Genomic DNA, 22,468 nt, shown 5'->3' on the forward strand with positions numbered 1-22,468 from the left:
TATGCAAGAATGACAAATTTTAAGTCGCATTTTCTCCGAAAGCTGACGTTTTTGTAAAAAATGTTTTAGATTGTTTATGAGTGACTCATAGAAAAATTATTTTATACTTTTTAGTACAATAAAAGCTTGTCTCTTAAAAATAATTTTATATTAAAATTTTTAGTTATTGATAATTTTCCAGTGCATTAGTCTTTGATAACTCTAAAAATACAAATAATTTCTATCGTCCTATGCAAAAAGGTTTGCGATTGAGAGTAGCTTTTTGGAGCAGATATAAAATCATTTTTTTAAATTTGCGAGTACACAAATTGACAGAACTGTGCTACTAATTTTTCATATTTTTTTTTAACCTATGATTTAAAACATCGATAATCCAAAAGTGATAAAATCAAAATCAATAAATAAAAATAAATGTTTGCTTTCTAAAAACAACAAAACACAGTAAGTACACTCGTCCATTCACATGGTTCAATAAAAGCTTTGCAAATATTTAATTTAAAAAAAAAATGTATTTGCCAAAATAATAATTATCAATATCAGAATGACACTATCAATACATACATAAAAAAATACCACCAGCAGAGATCAAAAATAAAATTAATGAATTTTTATTTTCAATGACAATCACACAATCACAGAAGGTAGAAGACGGTTCATTGAAGGAATCAGTCAGGTGGTGAATGATGATTTATTTATTTGTGAATATGTATTTATTTTATGTCTATTTTAAAAATCATATTTCTATTATTTGCTTTTTATTTTTACTTTCTCGAGTACAGAATGCTTCAGGAGCAATAAAAGTTATCGAAAATATTTAATAATTCATAATTCAGTAAATGAAAAATTATCCCGTATTCTCTGATCATTTTCGATTTACCATACTTAATCGTACTTTTCTTTGATACCAAAGCGATGTCTTTAAAACTGTACGTTAAATAAAAAAATGATGTGTTTTTTGGGTACTAATTATCCTTAAAATTTTGATCCAAATTGAAATCGAAAGTTTGGTGATGTTTACGATTTTAATTGTACCAATTTTTTTGTGAAGGGTTTAAAAAAATATTTTTGCTTCAGGTTTTTAATTTTCTAGAATAATTGGGGTCTGAAAATCACAAAAATCCAATTAATTTAAGTAGTAGACAACACTTTTCAAGGATATTTCCTGAAACCGATTCAAGTTATCGTTCCTCGTACAAAATTTTTGCCGATATCTCAGAAACTTTACTTCCAATTTCCTAATAAACACGATTTTTGTTATTTTTGGGTCAAAATTAACTCAACTTTGGGTCCTTGTGTAACGAGTTTTAACAAAATTGGAAATAAAAAATTTGTCTCGATTTTTCTTCAATTTTCTTAAGGGGTACCCCTTTGGAAAAAATCAAAAAAATCACGAACAACTTTCTGTTCCGGACAATGATAAAAGTCGGTTTATAAGGCATTTTGACCCAAGAAATACAAAAATCGGGTTCATTTAACGATTGGACGAATATTTTTTATGCTATGGACCAAAATCATACAGGAAAACCTTTATTTTGGAAAGATTTTTGGCGATAGGTCCAGATCTTCTTATTTGCTCGCAAATGAACTACTTACTTTTGAACTTTTAGTTATTTGGTTTCCTTTACTTCGTACATTTCAAAATTCCAAAAGAAACTCATTTTTTTATATGATTTATTTTTAATAATTCCTACCGATAAAATTATAAAATTCTTGACTCGATCCTACCTGAAACATCTTATAGACAGTATGTTTGAATGTATGTCATTTGAATGATAACAACAAATAAACTTTTTATTTTTGTTTTTAAATTAACACTCTCAATTAATAACTTTTATTTTAATTAAAAATCATTATTGATTATGTAAATTTTTATTTTTAATTGTGCAAAAAAAATATCGGTCAGAAAAAGTGATCCATTTCATAGCAAGATATTGATATGATTAAAATGGATTAACAAAAAAAAAATATAATTAAATTATTTAAATTTTAATAAGAATAACGATATCTGTAAGATTGATTAATCTTCCTGTTTGTTCTTCACCAATTAGAAAGCTTATTGTAAAAACTAAAGCCAATTCATCCGCAAAAATTAACATATCTCGACAAGCGTCGAATACGAATGCAAAAAATTATTATAATTTTATTTTTAACACCTGCCGACTTAATTTGACACACTGTATATCAAAATCTGGTAAACGCGATGGGAAGTAATAATAAAAACCAAATTTTTTTTAGCAAAATTGAAATTTCTTTAAAAAAAAATTAATGTTCTTGGCGTAATTGTGAAAATCAATAAATTGTATTAATGGAAAAATCTATTAAGAAATATGTTTTTAAAATAAGACATTAAACGGTGGAGTGTACGTATCTTTTATGCCGGAAGTTTTATCTTATGATTGACAACTTCCGATCAACAATCATTTGAAATATCTCTATAAAGTTTTAAAATAATTTGATTAAGTTTTAAAAGTATAAAGTATTTGTCTGAAGAGTATTCTCGATTAAACAATAAAGCTTTCAAAGTATTTAAAAGAAAAACTGAGGTCAGTACTTCAGAACCTCAATCAATACGCTTTTCTTTATTGGACGTCTCGTCAAAACGAACTCACTTCTGAAATACAATGTAATCTCGATATAACAAATCGGAAGGGAACAAGTAAAAAATATTCGTTATATCAAGTAATTCGTTAAATTGAGGTTTGTTGTATTGAGCTTTGGTTGGCCTAAAATTTGTTAAAAAGAGTTAACTAATGATGTTTCACTTTTCTGCGATTGATAAGAAACACCTCTTATGTTTCTGAGTCATTGTAACTCAAATCTTTAACAATAGTGACGAGCAACAGTGCTTACAATACTTTCCATTAAACAACAATGATTGTTTAACGAAAAAACGTCTCGGAACCTGTCGCGGAATCTTATATTGGTGGGAACGTTATATAAAGGTTTTAGGTTGATAAAATTCGCGCATTATTATTCTTTACACTTTTTTTTATAGTAAAATATTTCCACCATTTTTAATAGATGAAAATTCGTTATAAAAAGGTTGCTCGCAATGTAAAGGTATATATATATATATATTGCATTGACTCTTGTGAACAATTCAAGGGAATTACGAAGAATTTGTTAAATCGAGGAAGCTGTTATATTGAGTTACATTTTATTAAGGTTTCACTGCATTACCTTGCAGCTTATCATCCCGAAAAAATTCTTTTGTCTTCTAGACTAACACTTGCAATAAAATGTTAGTCACGCTTATGCATTATACTTTTCTACACGCTTCGAAACAATTGCGAAAAAATTGGAAATCCTAGTCAAAATTTTAAAACTGTAGTGAGATAAAAACAAATTAAAAATTAAATTATTTATCATTTTACAAAACCTCGTTTTGCCGGCCAGGAATAGTTTCGGATCGACTAATACTGTTTATAAATACATGATTAGTATTACTACACGTAATAAACACATTAAACCACAATTTTCTACGGCTGCAGTTAGCTGTTTTAATTACAATCACCGTACATATACAGCGTTGATCGTACTATCCGTAATCATATAATAACACTATTTATAATTAACTTTTCAGAGTATTTCTATTGTTTTAATGTCATTTAATTATTATGAATGACTACAGTACTTTACAATAATACAGTTTTATGTGTAACAATAATAATAATAATAATAATACGATACGGTATAAATAAATTTAAATAGGAATCAAAATCAATAGAATAAAATAATGCGGCGTTATATGTATGCATATATAATATATTGTATTGGAAATTACAATACCCATTTATTAATTATTTTAATTTGAAGGTGTAGGTATGATAATAATTTATAAATGAAAGCAGTTAAGATAACTAGACCAAACTTATACTTAAGGAGGGTGATTCACCAGTAATAGAAAAAAAATAAATTAGTAGATAATGATCCGAATTTTTAGAATGTTATAGTTAACGAAATATATTATTGTATAAAACAAAAATTTGGGTATCTTATCGATCAATTAAGAGAGTAATTCTTAATTAAAAATACACTAAATAACATAATCATCCTCATATCATGCTATGTTATTTAGTGTATTTTTAATTAATTAATTACTCTCTTAATTGATCGATAAGATACCCAAATTTTTTTTTTTTGATGTAATAATATGTATCGTTAACTACAACATACTAAAAATTTGGATCATTTTCTACTAATTTATTTTTTTCTATTACTAGTGAGGGATCCTCCTTAACTTGATCAAAAATTTCGAAATAAGATCGTTCGTTCGGCATATTTTATCACAAAAACCTTACAATGAATAATAACTTTCTGGACTTCCAGTTTAGAAAAGAAGTGAGGACCTCAACATTAGAGATAGTCTGATCAATATCACAAATATATCGAATATACGATACCAAAATGGCTACAATTAACAGAAATTTAGGAAAAATGGATTGAATTTGCTACCTTTCCATCTGTCTATCGTCCGTCTGTCAAGGCGAACTCAAAAACGAAAAGAGTTCTCCAGCTGAGTGAGGTCAATTGGGTCTTGGGTGCGTAGGACCCATCTTGTGAACCGTTAGAGATAGCACAAAAGTTTAAATGCAAAAAATGTTCCTTATAATAAATAAACAACTTTCATTTAAAGTATTTTTTCGGAAACGTCACTGTTTATCCGTGAAAGCGCAAAATAGATTAGAATAAAATATAGTATGTATACATGTATTGTATTGTATCAAAGTATACATGTATGTGTTTGTCTATTACTATGTGCAGTGAGGAAGTTAAAAGAAAGATACTCTTATTACTTTGTGTGTAAGAGTGACTATCTTTCTTGACTTATATGATGTAAAATAAAATAAACGATTGATTAATCAACACTATCTACGCATGGTAATTCAAAAATTAACTCAATCAATTGTTTGTTTTCACTTGTTTTTTTTTTTTTTTTTTAATTTGACAAGTATTGTACGAGATTGAATTTGTAAAAGTTTCTTACTCTTTAACCTATAAAGAGTGGAGAGGAATCACATTATCGAAAATGTATACGTTCGTTCAACATTTGCTGTCCACAACATATTAAAATTCCAATTTTTAATAATTAATTACATGAAAACCTTTTGTCAGATTTTTTCCAAAAATTATTTTTTACCTACGTAAGAGTTAGCACTTAAATTTCATATTTTTATTTATACATAGCCTTAATGTCCGATTAACCATAAATATTGAATTATTCTTTAAATCTTGAAACCCTTAAAATATAAGTATTGCTAGCACCTCCATATATTACAAACCCCAGGGTCTCTAAATCTTAAAAACTGTAAGATTATCCTGTGAACGATATCAATATAAGAAATGTTGGTGTTTGGCAAGGTACCTACAACCTTAAAAACCAAGAAACCAAACCTAGATTACAAAAAACCTTTTACGCTATAATATCCGTACTTATTTCTTTACATGCATGAACTTTACATTACCAGCTTAATAGATTCGCAAATTAATTTTTTATTGATACCAAAACAACAACACAAAATTAAAAAAAATAAAATTTCACTTATAAATTAATTAACTTTTTGTGTTGTGTTTAAGTGTGATTGTGTAGGTATATTAATTTTATGATTTTGTTTATATATCGATGTCTACAGCAAACTAAGCATATATTATAGAAAGTCAAAAAATAAAAACAAAAAAATAAAAAATCACTTTCTACGATTTATATAGTTTATTATGGTTTATTTAACGATTTGACGCTTATTCAAGTATGGTAATACAAAAACGGGTTAATGTTTTAATGCATATTATATTCAGTTTGTAGTTTTATTAACTAACGGTATAACCTATAACGTAATGTCTAGGCAATGAAGTAGCCACCAATCACTTATCATTGTTTTTGTCTTTGTATTATGCTTAAGTCTATGAGCTGTCTAGTTTAAAATTTATTGGTTAGTGCAAGGCATTTTTACACATTCGTTAGGTAAATTATTGGTACGAGAGCTGGCAACATTTTAGAGAGTTAGGTATTTTTCTTCTCACATTTTGAACACTGAGGTGCGGAAAATGCTGATGAAGAGATTGAAATTAATAACAGGCTTCAAAAAAGAAGCAAGATCGTCAGTACATTGAGAAGCATCTTGTTATCCACAATAGTATCAAGATTGGTGAAGGCCCGGGTTTACAAGATAAAGATAAGGCCGGAAAAAACAAAATAACCTCAAAATCTCAAGAAAATGGTTGTAATCTCATATTTTCAACTTTCTCTGAAAACTTTTCGAAAAATAAAGGAATTTAGTTAAAATTCTGGATGTTACTTATGATCATAAAAAAGGGTGGTAAATTTAAAGGATGGTATCCCGATACATAACCTCAATTTTAAGAAAAAAAATGTTTTGGAAAATTTCACCACTTCGTACAGTTCAGACAAATCAAACTTTTTTTTTTATTAACCAGTTTAACAGCCGTTTATCATTACAAGGTACAACAATAGAAAATTTTCAATTTTTCAGGTTTTAAAACTGTATTCAAAACCAGAAAAAATTGGAAATTTTCAATTGTTGTACCTGGCCAATGGCAAAGATTATTTTTTTTAATACAACGTTTTTAGAGCCGGACACTTCGTCGTAGAAAGCTTGCCAAAAGAAAAAGTGGATATGATTTTTTAAATCTACATATTTTGAAACGAATTTGCATATAAAATATTTAAAAACCCAACATGTTTTCTGTCAGCTCTCAGACTATGATTAACACCATCATCAGATATTGTGAATAACACAATAGTCTATCTGGTTTTGTAAAAAAAAATATTATTATTGTAGATATCGATTCGAATAGACAACGATAAAATATACAGATGAGTCATTCAATTCGATAACGACTTATATATAGACGTGGGTTTCTTCACGTAATTCAATTCGATGATTAAGAAAGATAGAGACGAGTTGTGCTTGCTCATTTTAGGTGTTAAGAATCACACAGCACAGATGTGTAAATAATTGTTGAATGGCATTAATTACTTAAGTTTGACACTACATGTTCGGCTTCGAATAAAACTTGGATGTTTCGTAGCTTAAGTGTGGCCTTTGTGGACAGCCAATACAACCTAACCTAACCTAATGTTTCGTTGCTTTACTTTTTGAACGTATATTTTGCCAAATATAAGCAAACAATCCAATTTCGACCTCGAATGCCTCTTGAAGGGGCTTGAAGATTCAGGAATGAACAGCTGATGAAGTGAGACTGAGAACCACCTAAGTAAGGGCACAGCTATAAACATGCTTCTTGGAAAACAATCAAGAGGTTGCAGCTATAAACATGCTTCTTGGAGAAGAATCAATAGGTTCTTCGTAGTTTATTACAAGAGGTTATATGGAGTGCATAATAATCAATAAAAATCCATTTAAAAACAAGTAATGAACGAGTCCATTTTATGTAAAATATTCTAAAATATTTCAAACACATATTACAGTAGGTAAACTTATTTTGCAAAATATCACAGTCGAACAGTTAACGTTAATATTTCTACGTAATATTAAATAACTAATCCTACACATCTTACAAACGAACCTGGTTTGATTACGAACAAGAACAGGAACTTATAGAGTATAGACAAGCATGAGAAAAGACCACATTGTAAGGTATGTGATATTAATTCAAAAAGCGCTTCAGTACTCAAGTCCGATTCGCATTGGTCGTGCTAGAAAAACAAAAAAGGTGTAAGAATATTAAAAAAGCCAACATGTCTGAGGAATGAGCGCCTCAAACTTTTACAAATAGTCATGTATGAGTGACTACTAAAAAAAATTATTTCCTACTTTTTAGTACAATAAAACCTTGCTCTTAAAAGGTATTTTTTATTATTATGTATATTTAATTTAAGATTAAAAAGGCATGCATATTTAAGATTAAAAGGTATGTGTGGTGGAAGCGATGGGAAAATCAGGGCTCCACTTGCCTTACCATGTGTATACAAAAATTCAGCTTAATCGGTTGAGAATGATTGCTACAAAATTAAGTTAAGATTCCACCCGGACAGGCATACATACATTTCAAGTTGAATAAAAGCTGATAATAATAAAAATCTTTTTTTTCTGCAGTTGTTTTATGTTGTATTGGAAATTAATTTTCTCATACAATTCAGAACTGTTCAAATACAATTTTGTCCTACTAATGAATTCTGAAGGATAATTTTGCAACATTCTGTGATAACTGATGTTTATAATACTTTTGTAAGCAACGGACGTTTTTCGATAAGAAACATAAACACTGTGAATAGAAATATTGTGATCCTGTTCTGTATCTAGGGACCCCTATAAACATCAAGCTGTTGGAGAATAAATTTATAGTTTCTAATTTCGATATATGTTTATGTATGTGCTTACTAAAAGCTTACAGCTTACAAGAAAAAGTTTATCAAATGTTTGTGTAAATAGTTGTGCAGACATACTTCAACAAAAAAAAAATTGATTTTTAAGTAGAAGTTCCGTAGGTAATAAAATGTATCCTTGAATTATTCTTGAATATTCAGTACAAAATTTTGTACTTTTTCAAAATAAAATTTTTTTGTACTTATTAGTTTTAAGCAAAAAAGTACTCATGTGATTTTCTTCTAGACGCTTAGTTTTCGAAATAAAAATTAAAATTGCAGTATTCCATTGTTATTTTTTCAAACTCTGAGAGAATTCGCTTGGCTAACGCAGCTACGGCGCTACTAATTTTTTTATATATTTTAACATATAGTAAAACATAACTTGAAAAAAATTAATGGGTTCTTGTTTGTCCAACTCTATACTTCATTGCCCTCTTTAGAAGAACTAAAACAAAATTTAATCAAAAAAATTATCGATTATATTTCTATGAACAATTTTTTCGGGAAAATATGTTTTTTTGAACGATATAGAAGTTTGCATTTGAATTCATCTTACAACGACATTATTAATACAAAATGTATTCGGTTGAATTAGAATGTACGTCACGAAAAATTTGTCTTTTAAACAAACTTGTGCAGCACAGAAATAAATAAAGAAATCATCAGAGCGTTTATAAATTGTATAATGTTGTCGGGACGGATTGAAACGGATTACGTTGTACTAAGAATGCACATGAGGCCACTCGGTCAATGGTCACTTTTGTCTTATAATTCAACTACACTCAACATATATATAAATATCATTTTTATAAGTTTATCTGATTTCTCCTTACTTTATTTGTATCAAGAAGAACAGTGCTTATCAAAATGTAGATAGAAAATCTTCTAGGGAAAGCGGCTCTTAATCGAGTTTTATGAAAATATATTATTGCAATCATTTTGAATAAAAGCAAACTAATTTCTTCTATGAAGGAGATTCATGGATTTGGTCAGTAATTATTATAATTATTGCGTCCTAAAATTTCGTTTAATTTACCGATATCCATTTTACCAACTTCAAAGAAGACCCTAATTGATACGATACCAGTCAGACTCTCTGGATGCTTTCCCTTAAACTATGCAAACGAAATCAAACGGGGAGAATAAAGATTGATCGGTTATATTTAATGTAAGTCTGGCCTTAAAAACCTACACAAATCCCGAAATTTATACTATATTTTTAGGAATTTCTTTTAAGTCGAAATATACAAGGACCTTACTTTTGAGAAACTTTCGATATAATTTTCTAGAAATCCTTTGAACGCTTTGTACCAATATTAAGCTTCTTTAAGACAAAATTAACTCTACATTTTTTTATATGTTTAACAAAATTTTTAATCAGTTTTCGAACATTTTATAACACACAAAAAAAGGATGTCATTAGTTTGACCGCTATGTGTGTGTGTCTGTCTGTCTGTGGCATCGTAGAGCCTAAACGAATTAACCGATTTTGATATTTGTTTCCTTTGAAAGGCAATTTAATGGAAAGTGTTTTTAGCTTATTTTCAAGTGCGAGTTAAACTATTGGCGATGACCTACAAAATCAGCTCAGTTTGGAAAAAGGTAATAGAATGGAGAGTGTTCTTGGATATGTTTCAAGTGCAAGTTTAAGGTTCCGTACCCGAAAATTTTTTCGGGGATTTTTTATTTTGTAACTTTTATTTGTATTTTGTAAAACTCTACATTCGTTCCGTACATTAGAGGCTTAGCAACTATACGAACTGACCTGCCGCCAACCTTTAAAAATTAAAATTACCAATTGCCGGCAAAATATATTAAAAAGTAAATTATAAACAAAAACAGCGGGACGCGGGCGCCCTGAATTACTTTTTTTATTAGATTGAGTACCACTGATATGACTAAAATGTTACTTATTATAAAATAAATAATAAAAAAATGAAGAACATTAAGAGCAAGTTATATGGATTTGTATGATTTATTTACTGAAAAACAATCAAGATTGTAAAATATTATAAAGTAATTTATGTTCAATTGTTGTGTGTTTGTTTGTATGTTTGTCAATATAATCTTAAATGTTTTTAAGATGAAGTGGTTTTTTTAACACAACTTTATTTTATTTCTTTTTACGTTTTTTATTTATTTTATTATGTATCATTCTTAACGGATTTGAAGTGCAGAGACAAACATATAAAACATATTCTGATAGATATGGACGCGGGCTGTTTGATATAATTTGTGACAACGACAAAACTTTAATAGACCGTGTGTTCGTTATGAATTACTAGGGTGGTCACAAAAACTTTCTTTCAAAATTCCTTCTCAATTTTCTTGGATAATAAATCGTAGTTTTATGTGATTTATCAGAAATCTGTACACTAATTTAAATACAGAACTTTTAGACAAATAAAAGAACAAAGATATTTTTATTCAAATCGAAACCCGATAACTTACAAAATTGCAACAAATCCGAAAATAAATTTTTGTCTCGGTTTTTGTATTTCCTAAGAGTAAGTAGAGCACAAAAGTCATGAAAATTGAATTTATTTAACCACTCGAAATCGATTCGGGAATGACTCGAAGTCATTGTTCTTATGGAATTAAGGACAAAAACTCAGACACAATGCATTCGATACATTATCAAATGAAATCGATTCTTAAACATAATCCTACTTTTATCCGTCTCAGCTGTATATGTAACCCATTAAAGCAAGAAAAAAAAAAGAAAATTTTGACACACTTCACAGTTTAACTGTAATTTATGTGCAATTCACAAATTACATATAAGAATAACTGTACGTTTCAAGTGATGACCTTAAATGGTATTTCAAGTATACATTTATATATATTTAGAAAGTAAATGTTTATATTGTTCCAAGAGGAAGAAGACATAATCTTATGTATTATAACTCTAGCAAGTTGTTTTCTGTCCTAACCTTATCTTCCTTATTCTTTTATCAAATTCCATGATTCATCTCTGATTTTCAAGTCTAGGTTTGACAAAAAATATACTCACTGTCTAAAAATGTATCGCTTAGGAAAAAACACGCTATACAAATAATTTGAACGGAAAAATATCATAAATTTAAAAAATAAATAATAAGTTTATTAGGCAAACATGTTCTTATACTTTAGAAATACTTACTATTTTTAATGCATGTTCTAATATTAATTTAGCCACTTTTAGCCACGGGTACAGGATATCCACGGGTTACGGTAACTATGGGAGCGAATTCCTTACGAGTCGAGCTAGTAACATCATATTAAGAAATGTTCTTGGCAGTTTTTCGGTACAATAATAAAGGAAGTCAATTTTCATCAATGTATTTACCACCATCCACCATGATGGAGGATGGAGAGGGGTCATTGAATTCTATCGTATATAATATACCTTTTACTCTTGATATATATAACATTGATTAATGATTGGTTTTGAAAACAATTTCCGCTTTATATTTTTATTTTATTATACTATTCTACAATTCTAAACGTGTAGTATTTCTACGTGAATTTGATCGAATGTACAAGAGAAAAATTAGGGTTTGATTTTATTGACTACCTGTTTTCAAAGCTGTGTCTGTATTGTGATTCTTCAAAGAAACAAATATCAATTTTAGTTTCGGTAAATTTGATGGGATAGCATTTGTTATTACCATTAAATCAATGTTATTTTCAGACTATCGCTTTATCGCCATTTTCATCGAGAACCTGGGCTGATGTACACACGAATGCTGAACATAGAGAATTTCCAAAACGCCACAACTAAAAAAATTTCTTATTAATAATATTTGACTTATTTTTATAATAAAATATTTCTGGTATGAAAATTACCAAAAATAAATAATACGCGTATGCCGTATACTATTTATGTCACACAATGACATAAAGAACTTTCGAACTAATGATATTTTTACAATAAAAATACTGACCCACTTATCACCACATAGACATTCTTCTAAATCAAAAATGAATTTATCAAAGAAACAAACCACTCTCATGACCGTAACGAGATAGGAATTTTTTTGTACGCTTCATAATTTTATTGGCACAATTTTATATAAATATACATATTATATAACGTAGTATATTTTTAAAATGAAACCACAATAGTATATTTACTCTCAATAAGCACAAATGAATGATGTTATGAGGTATAATTTATGCGTATATGTGTCTGTCTGAATTATATTTTTTATACTCTATCACTGAAAATACTCATTGAATGGTAAAAACGACCAGAATACGAAATTTGAGATAATTTGTTACACGTTCAAGACAATACTTCACAAATTGTCAAATTAGCAAAATTTTCGAATTGTCAGTGGATTAGCCAATAAAGGATTTTTACGAGTAAACGTTCAGAAACTTTGTTTCATGAAAATATTGTTATGACAGAAAGATAGATAGTTTTGGGTCGTTTAGTAGAGTACTGTATTTCCATCGAGTTTTGGTTGTTTATGGTCTTAGCCAGCAAGGACCTTCTTCTCAAATTTTTTCGCTAACTTGCTAATATATTACAAATTGTGATGCTGCCGTTCAAATGCCTCAATAATGCTTATTGAGGCATTTCGGATTAATAGATTCGAAGAAAATTTTTAACGCAAAAATAATCAACATTTAAAAAATAACCACAGATCATTTTAGGCTAAATACGTGAATATCGATTTATTAATATTAAATTTCGTTTTGCTAGTCGAAAATTTGATACTTTTCGGTAGCTTTGGGCTTTTTTTTATCCAAAAAACATATCCTTTCATTCTCTAAATATTGGATTTACTGAAATTGTAAGTTTAGATTGTTTTAGACAAAATATGAATTTCTGTAAGTGAAAATAAAATGAATATCTTTATGACATAAGCGTTTGTCGCTAACGTCATGTATCCGTTAAGCAATACATGGTATTTACTACAATGCTGGTATGGCATAGAGACAGATGCTATAGTATCTACGTTAGCATAAGGAATAATACCGTAAAAATAGGGCTATCCACCAGAATACTATTACTTCAATACAGTACACAGTATGGCATCCACACAGATACTAATATAGTGATTTCCACAAAAAATTTCTCACCGCGTATACAATCTTGAATATGAGGTAAAGAAATCATTTTCTGTATTACAAGCGTCTACACCTGATCAAATAAATTGATTCCTTTATCTCAAGTGTATTTTTTGGATGAAAGGTTAAAAGACGAGATTTGATAGGTTAATTTTGTGGATAAGTATATTAAAATTATACAGAAATGGTCAATTTTTTCCACTAGTTGGTCATTTTCGGTTATAAACAATAACCGGTACAAAATTACTACTTATTTATACGATCAATTCACGTAGATAAATAAAATTTTTAACCAACAAACATACTGGCATAGCATTTATTTTTTTTATAAATTTAAATATCTTTGATGATTTTGTCCTTAAAAAATTGAATATAATTATTATTCACAATTCATAATTTATTGTTCTGGTTTTTTTTTTTGTTTTGTTGCATATTAAGTGACATGTTACTCTAATTTTTATAATAAATAATGTTAGTATTCTATTACACAGTCTATTTTATACCCTCAGCTATCATAAAGATGCCTCGAAATGATTCCCGATTTCAATTTATAGTATTAAAGCAGATACAGATAGACTAAGATCCCAGAGCGATTAGACACAACCTATTTTTTAAATAAATGAAACCTTTCGTTCTGAGTAGTATTTCATGTACTTAGAAAGCTTGCGCTCTCACAGAATTGAATCTGTGACAAATGTACACTAAGTGAGAAAGCTTTAACGCAAAATAAGTATTATATGTTATCAAAAATTTTGTATACTGTTACATTCGGCACATTAAATGCATTATCTCACATACTGGCACTCACTGTACAATATTTATTTGTATTGATAATAAAAATTAATTAAAACTCATTCTGGTGGTATCGATAAATATTTGACGTCATATTAGATATTTCGTTAAGTACATACACACGAACATATGAATGGAACCACTCAACAAAAATCCACTTAGAAACGGACCAAGAGATATTGTGTTGAAGATCAAATTAAAGAGCCAAACAATAAACAATTGACGTGTGGAGATGGCTTCTTGAGGCCAGACCAATAACTTCGCCAAAAAATTTGTTACTATATTCATTTTCAGCGATTTTAACAATCAAATTTCTTTATTATTAAATAATAAGTTTCTACCAAATTGGTTAAGTGAGTTGGCCGCTAGTGAAACAAAATTTGAAAAGTGAAATTAGAAAAAATTTATATTTCCACCTGAAATCTAAATGTGTCGATCAATATTGTAACGTTCCACACCTCGTAGGTTCTATATAATAAAACTCACGAGGTGAATTCTTTAAAAACTTTGCTACACTTTACTGTTTAATACAAATTGATTTCTTAGTCTAACTTCACATAAAAAAATGAAGCATTCCAAAATTTCCCTGGCGCTCGTACATCCTTAATCTAATGAAACGGATTCTACGGATACACGAACATTTTTCGTTTTGTCACCTTAAAACAAAAAGATATCACAAAAGTTTCGATTTCAATTTTTCGACGCGAAAACAATAATTAGCTATCAGGAATTTAATATACACAAAAATTACTTCCATGATAACAATGATGATGATGACAAAACAACAGCATGTGTTTTGTTATTTTAATTAAAATGCAACGTTGCATTCTTCTTATTGTTCGCCACCTGTTTTTTTTTCTTCTCGTGCGTGGTATGCCATTGTCTAATTTGTAAACATTTATTTTTTGTAATATATTCAAAATATCCAGCTGCTAAATACGTATGCTTATAAAGGTACCTGGAATTCATTCATGATGGTAATAGATGTCAATTATTTCCGGCAATTTGTCCAGTAAAAGCAATTTTTTAAAAAGATATTTTTCTTGAAGACAAGTTTATAGTCCACTGGACCCTACTGGACTGGACTTTAAATTTATTTTTTCGGTCTAGCTCAAGCACAAAGAGTTTGACAGACGGAAGGATAAAAGAGGCCATAGTGAAACGTATTCGGCAAAAGCATTGTTAAGGAGGGATAGAGACAGTTAGAAATTCTAGAAGAATCAATGTACAGTCAATATGTGGGTCAAAAAATATGCGGCAGTGGAATGGTCACGGAGAAGGTTGAGAGGTAAGAAGATGATGATTAAGAATTAAAATAATGTCAAAAAGGGTTAAAAGAGTCAGAGGGAAAACACTCGGCAGGCGGATGTCCAAGAAGAGAACACTGAGATCGGCGATATATTCTTCCACGCCTTGTTGAAAATTACCAATGTTGTGCTTGCTGTAGATTTGAATATTTCCAATGCAGAGAAAATTTGTAGTAAAATTTTTTTTCTAGAACTTCGCTAATCATAAAGTATTATAATGACACTAATCGAGAAGCTAGCTCAAGAAGAATGAAACGTCGATACAACCACTAATATTGTTCGAATGCGCTCATTACTTGAAGGGGGGGGGGGGGATCCTATATAGAAATAAAGAGACTTAGAGAATAGAAAATCACTTGAAATCGTAAACAAAAAGTAATATTAACTTCCTGAATGATACGATCACACTTGATCAATTATTTTTTATAAAATACCTTTTTCACAATGATATGAACAATAGAAATAATTTTATTTTTATTATAAAAAAAAAGTGCTTACACTTCTATCTCCTCCACTTACTAAAAATCAATAATCTAACGCCCGTATATCCAATACAACAGTATAATGGAGTACCCGCATAAACATTATACATTTACAGAGTGAATCAGAAATAGGGAATATTCATGTATTTTTTAATATTTTTAATTCATTTTAAGTAATTAAGTAATTAAGTGTAAAAAAAATATTTAAAATACAGTATAATTTTGAGAAGTTTAAACGCAGTCTTTTGGCGCTCTCAGTTGATGACGTATTAATATGTGATCTGCCAATTGGTGACGTTCAATGTATAATTTACACTTTAAAAAAATGAATTTACAACACAGAATTTACACTCGTTATCATTAAGTTTTCTAATAAAAAAAGAACAATATAACTCAATGTAATACCATGCAAAATGTAAGTAATTAATACATTACAGTAAGTCAACATCCTCTGAACGGGAAGATCGTTAAAATTCATTTTTGTCCAACTAATTTGCTGCAAATTTAGGATTAGGTTACTTTTCGATCAACATCGGGATGATCGGGATGATAATTTTTTGTTTGAAGCAAGTTATGTCAAGCTAAAAAAGTCATTCTGTATACTACATAATGCATTAATTTTTCAATCGGTTATATTTTCTCATTTCATATTATAATTAAGAAATTTATTATTTAAATCAAAAAAATAATTAAACAAATTATTTCATTTGTATTCATGACCTTTTCTATATTAAAAACTGTTGGCTTTCTCATTATATCGTATCCCGTTTTTCTATCAACGTTAATACGTGTGTGTGGTCACACAAATTATTATAAACAGATTTTTGATTTCGAAACAGGAAACATTTGAAATATACATTGAATTTTATTTTGATTGCGAAAATTAATTGAATCACACGTACAATTTTTTAGGTCTGGACTCGTAGTATTTGATAGTCATTTCAGAATGATTGGAAAGTTGAAAAAAAAAATTCTAGAGGATACATTCAAAAATTTTCGAAAATCAATCAAATGACAACCGAAATACCACCATAATTATGTTGATTTTCGAAACTTTACTAATTTATTAAAAATAATGCAAGGCACAGGCATTCAATACTTTCTACACAGAGTATTTCGACAATTAACTCAATTATTTGTTTTCACTTATTTTTTATTAAATACTTTTATGAATCTTATATATCAATTATTGAATTCCCAAGAAAAGCTATTTCACGAGTGAACTCTATAACTACCTTAATATTTATTAAAAGCATTTTAATAATGATACCTTTGAAAGTTTGAAAGTTATAAATATCACTTTCGAATATGCTTAACGACTCTCGAATGTATAGTTAAAATTTTAACGATAATTTATTATAATAAAGCAATTGTCCTCAAGGACAATCAGTATGTTTATATTTTTACATCTTTACAAGAAAAGTCACATAGCTAAAGCAAAAAAAAAATTGAAAAAATACAAATCCATGCGTTTAATGGATTTAACTTTAAATCAATTTTCAACGATTAGATGCATATTTTTCGAAATACCTTCAGAATCGTTACGAAATTTATAATAAAATAGTCTATATCAAAATTTATGGATTATTTAAGGTAAGTAGAAAATAAAAATATAAAAATCAGGCTGATTTGAAATAAGACAAGTATCTTCGAGATATCTTCAGAACTGATCCGAAATTAAAGCATTTCGAACAATATTTTAGACAATATCTCAAAAACTATTTGCTCAATCGTTAAATAAACCAGATTTTTGAACTTTTTGGGTCAAAATTGCCCTATACACACAGTTCCATCGAATTCCGGGACCAAAAATTATTTTGCGATTTCTCGATTTTTTTCAAAGGGGTACCCCTTAAAAAAATTGCAAAAAATCGGAAAAATTATTTTGTCTCCGATTTAGATAAAAATCACTTTCAAGAGTAATTTTGATCCAGAAAATACAAAAATCAGGTCCATTTTACGATTGGGCGACTAATTTCTGAGATATCGATTAAAATCGTATATAAAGGGTTATATTCCGGGGCAATTTCTTCAGTCGAACCCTCAGAAACTTGTTGTAAAATCGCAAAATCAATCAAATTATCGTGTCTATGGATTATTTAAGGTTATTAGAACCAATCAAATTTTGAAATCGGGCTCATTTAGATAATTAGACAAGTATTTTCGAGATATTTCCAGAGCCGATCCGAAATTAAAGCATTTCGAACAATATTTTAGACAATATCTCAAAAACTATTTGCTCAATCGTTAAATAAACTAGATTTTTGAACTTTTTGTGTCAAAATTGACCTATACACAAAGTTTCATCGACTTCCGGGACCAAAAATTATTTCGCGATTTCTCGATTTTTTTCAAAGGGGTACCCCTTAAAAAAATTGCAAAAAATCGGGAAAATTATATTTTCTTCGATTTGGATAAAAATCACTTTCTAGAGTCATTTTAACCCCAAAAATACAAAAACCGGACCCATTTAACGATTAGAGATGTAGTTTCTGAAATATCATCCAAAAAACACATACAAAGAATGATATCTCGGATTAATTTCAGTCGATATCTCATAATGATTGTTCAATCACAAAATGAACCAAATTTTTGCTTTTCTTTCATAGCTAAATATGAGTTATTTAATTTATTAATAAATATAATTTATATATTTTAAATATCAGAAAATCGTGTTAAATTTCGATAAAATTTTCGCTAATTTATTTATTTAATGATAAAAATTAATTATCAAACGTAATTAAATGTATTAACTAACACAATTATACACAATTTTATAATAATTACATAGAAACAATAAATAAATAAACGTATTATAAATTATAATTTTAATTTATGGAAGAATTTTCCTCGAGGTAAAAAATACACAAACAATTATTTGTATGGACAGTAATTAAATATTTTCTTAAATCATTTATAAATCTCTATTTATTATAAACGCGAAAGTAAGCATGTTTGTTTGTTTGTTTGTTTGTTTGTTACGCTTTCACGCTAAAACTAGCGAATGGTTTTTCATGAAACTGTACAGCAATATAGCTCATACTTCAGAATAACACATGAGATATAATTTATAAAAATATATTAAGGTAGTACCTACACGAAAGTGATATTCCAAGAATTTCTCAAAACTCAGAATATAAAATATTTAATTCATAATACACTTGCTGTTAAAATTAGAAGATGATTTACCATGCCATACATGAGATATTAGCAATTAAAAGTGACGCAATTTGTACGTGTACATGGGAGAAGTGTATAAAAATACACAAATTTACAAATATTATATTTATTTACCAATGAATGACGTTCACCATCTCTATGAAAAACTAATATAATGTAGAATACTATATTTAGAAAATATATAAATAAAAATAAAAATTATTTACCATATAGTTTCGATAAAAAACTTAAATAAATAACTCGTTTTAGCGATATTTTTTTATGGAGAGGATATAATAACTAATGGTAAAGTTATATATCATAGTATGTGTGTGTATACGTATAGAAGATTTGTTAGTGAGGAACTACAGTCTTGTGAAAATAATATATGGTATATGTATAATAGTCATAGCACAGTTAATGGACTGAATGATAGTATTAGTCCAAAACTTTTTGACTGGACGGTCGCGGAGGAACTACCTTAATAAAAAAAAAATTTTTTATTTAATTTAATTTAACATTACCAAAAATTACAGATTTCTGTAAAAGAAGTCATTTGACATTACCATTCTGATATAATCAATGGTAATAATACGACTATTATACATTTAAAAAAATAGAAAACCATACATATATTTTACCTGTGTTAAACAATCCTTACCATTATTTCGAGTGTTATAGAAAGGGGATAAGCGAGAGCAATCTTTATCAATCTTTACTTTTAAACCCAGCGAAGCAGGTGGGTATCACTTTAGTCATTTATAAATACTGAATATTTTGTTCTTATTTATTTTCCTTACAATAAAACATCGCGATATGAAAAAGAATCATTACCTTTTAAAAAAATTGTTCGCTTCGTATATGGAAGTTATATTTTTATCTTGAACTTCGGTTCAAAATCACCATATTTGTTTTACATCGAAACGTGAGAGGTAAAAACGCAAATAAAAATAAGCAAAAGTTAGATTTATAAATATCTTAAATATTTTTTAAAAAAAAATCGAAACATTGGATTCCTCATTTTCTCGGTTCTGCCTCAGGGAGGGAAGAGTGACCGTGCTAGCGTTACTTGGACTCTCGCAGATCTTAAATTAATATTTTTTTGGGCCTCGAATATACTCTTTCACATATAGTTTCGGATCGCAGAAAACATTTACAAAATGTCATTAATGCTTCTAAATTTTGTCATACTATAGGAAATGAGCTTTTTCATTTCAGCCCTTTTGCCGCTTACAATCCGGATTCTGATTGTTTCTGATTTCAAGGTCCTGTCTTGATGGACTAATCATAGAATTAGAAAACACGAAGAATCGAAAAAACGAATAAATGATTCAAAAAATACAAAAACGAAATTTCTTTACGTTGGCTAAGTGGAAATTTCAAAAATTACCTCGTTCTAAGTAAAACAGAAATTCCCGTAGTTAAGAAACAGGTTGCAGGATAGATAGCGTCCAGGAAAAATACACAAAAATTTAAGCATTTGTATGATTTTAATCGAATTTTGGGGTATTTTTGGAACTTCTCCTCTCCACAGCTCTTCATTTTATAGCGAAAATATTTCCCCTTATGATGAAAAAGATTATTAAAATTGTTTTCAGGATGTAGAAAGGATCCATCTATTATTATGCACAAAATGGCAAAAAACAAAAACTCTTAAAAATTGGCTGGGTTTTCAAAACAAAAAACGCACAAGACAATCCTGTCAAAATTAAACCCAAGTCTAAACTGGGTCGTCCAATATAAGTAGTAAAGTATTTGGATTATAAATTTCCTAGAAAAGTTTGCGATTCTTGCAAATAATATTACAAAATGTTTTTTTCTAATTCAGTAAATCTATATCTTACTTTCTGAAGCTTACTCATCGAAAAACCCACAATTTACCACCAAGTACTTTTACCAAACTGTAATTTTGTAGTAATTTTTTACCAAACGAAACAAATAATTATAACAACTCGAAACTATATTATGCAATTTATCAAATTTTCGATACCGAGAAATAACATCACATGAAATTAATTTTAAACAAAGTTATTTATATAACAACAAAATATAATCAAAGAAGATTAAAAATTAAATAACAAAAAAATCTAATTACCCTAAATAACATAAAATCAAATTAAGGTTTGTTATACCAAATTTTGACCTCTCAATAATTATTATGTTATTTGCATTAACAGAATTGAGAATATGATTATTTTGACCTAGTAAACAAAACACTAATTTGATGTTTTGACAATAAACTACTGTACTTAAGTATAACTTAAGATACTTTTTTCATGCATTAGACAACAAAAAATTAGCTAAATTTTCCGTTATACTAATTATCTAACGATAAATAATTTATAATATTAGAAAAAAAAATATGTTAACATGTGTTATGAATACTAATTCGATAAAAAATACGATACTAGGCTCCTACGATTATGGATAAACCGAAATGAAAATCGTTCACTGAAAATATATTTGTAATTGGATCATTTCATGATATTAATTATTTACGTTACAATTAAATTTAATTAACAGTATTTTTCAAAAATAAATATAAATATTTATGAAAAAAAAAAAGTTTGCAACTTGTATGGAATCGTATGAAAATTATTTTGTTTGAATACTATAAATTTACTTACGTCGATTATTTTGGTATAAAATTGTCATATCACTAATAATTTAATGTCCATTCATTTTATTTCACAAAATATAATTTAATATTTCAAAAAAAATAATACAGACACACAACCGCACTAAACTTTAATTTACACAAACGCCATCATAATATTTTCTGTTTCTTTTCGTATGTTATAAACTGTTTCACTCCATCTGTTAAAAATGTATTAAAGTAACTAGAGCCATCTGTTAAGTAAATAACTAATTAGAATATTTGTGGTAGGTTTAAAAAATATATCTTTTTATATGAATTATGTTTTATAAATACGAATTATCTTATTCTTAATTAAAAAAATCTGTAATAATAAATACGAAAATCTGAGTCTTTGGAATTTTTGTTCACGGCAAAACCGCTGAAGTAAATTCGATTAAATTTGAAAGGAAGATAACTGGAATCCGATGGAACTTGGAAGCAAGTCGATTTTCATTGTTAATTATTGCATTCCTACTCAAAAGTATCTTTATATAAAAACGCTAAAATGTGTTTGAAATTTCGAAAGGAGCTTGTATTCTTGAGACCAAAATTAGACACTTTTTATTAGACGAAATTTCTAAGCTAGCTAACTCTTTCTAAAGTTTTAAACCAACATTTATCATTCATAATTTAATGTGATTGGGATGAATTTCTTTGGATTACATATTGTAGCTACAAATGT

General features: G+C 28.2%; 1 protein-coding gene across 2 annotated transcripts in view; it reads right to left on the minus strand.

Moving 5' to 3' along the window:
- The window catches only part of LOC123301697 (GTPase-activating protein CdGAPr), a 90,074-nt gene extending 68,173 nt beyond the window's left edge, over positions 1 to 21,901 (minus strand). For both annotated transcript variants that reach the window (XM_044884560.1, XM_044884559.1), the window contains exon 1: positions 21,776 to 21,901. The gene's annotated coding sequence lies outside the window, so the exon portion shown is untranslated. The remainder of the gene's footprint in view (positions 1 to 21,775) is intronic.
- Between the last annotated feature and the right edge of the window lie 567 nt (positions 21,902 to 22,468).

The sequence above is a fragment of the Chrysoperla carnea genome, chromosome 5, assembly GCF_905475395.1.
Source record: "Chrysoperla carnea chromosome 5, inChrCarn1.1, whole genome shotgun sequence".
Classification (NCBI taxonomy): domain Eukaryota; kingdom Metazoa; phylum Arthropoda; class Insecta; order Neuroptera; family Chrysopidae; genus Chrysoperla; species Chrysoperla carnea.